Source organism: Acyrthosiphon pisum, chromosome X (assembly GCF_005508785.2).
Source record: "Acyrthosiphon pisum isolate AL4f chromosome X, pea_aphid_22Mar2018_4r6ur, whole genome shotgun sequence".
NCBI classification, from domain to species: Eukaryota; Metazoa; Arthropoda; class Insecta; order Hemiptera; family Aphididae; genus Acyrthosiphon; species Acyrthosiphon pisum.
Genome location: NC_042493.1, coordinates 127,458,660 through 127,459,803, shown reverse-complemented (window position 1 = coordinate 127,459,803; position 1,144 = coordinate 127,458,660).

The following is a 1,144-nucleotide window of genomic DNA, read 5'->3' as shown; positions in this document are numbered from 1 at the left end:
GTTCATACGTATTTTTCTATCGTATTAAATTGTTGTTGATCAAACTAACAACTTAATTTGATTAAATAATTATAATATAGCATAGCACACAAGTATAATGATAATAGAATAATGTAATAGTATAACGATAACACAATGATTTTTTTTTATGTATGATTTAATATAATATAATATTAATTCATTTTATTTCACGATCGGCATAATGTCTTTTTGAGTTTTGATAAACAGCAATAATCCAAAACATAATCATATGTTGACGCAGACCTGATGATTCAATCAAAGTTGATCGTGGTCCGGTCGATTTGTCTGGTTAGGATCGAGGTGATAAAAACACAACACAAACACTTTATGGATGTCACTTTAAATATGTATTATATTATTACGACCAAATATGAATACACGTGCCGCTCGGGCGATGATTTTAGAGGACGGTATACTCACATGCGTTGTATCCGTCTTACAAATTTACAACATAGCAAAGAACTGTTTTGCGCGGGATAGAACCACTCCCTCGGTATTTATAGTAGAATTACCGAAATTCCACAACGCATAGGGAAAAACTGTATCAGTGTCGTAGTGTTTATATTATTTGGATAACATAATTAGATTAAAGTAGTTATCAGTTTGAGAACATTAGGATTTCTTTTTGTTTTTCCATTTAAATATTAAAAAATATTGGTTAATACTATCAAAAAAATAAAAATAAACAGATAATATTGTTAACCCTATGCGTTGTGAAATTTTGGTAATTTTTCGATAAATACCGAGGGAGTGTTTCTGTCCAGCGCAAAACAGTTTTTCCAATGTTGTACATGTGTAAGACGGAGACAACGCAACGGGTATAATAGCGTCCTCTTAACATCGGACGATATGCTATCGGTCTGACCTGTAAAATACGGTCGAGAACGGTACGGTTACGATTTTAATATTTTTTGTGGTCTTTAATACTAGGCATCCATTTAATTGAATGTATACAGTTCGTAGATTTCTTAATAAAATTCGAAATATCTTTAATCGAATTATGTATATAGGTATATACAACATAACGATGGTCGATAATTAATATACTGTGTGATCACGATAGGTGGAAACACTCAATTACTATCATGTGCAGGCTTCACAGCGGTGGATTTGAGGGGGGGGG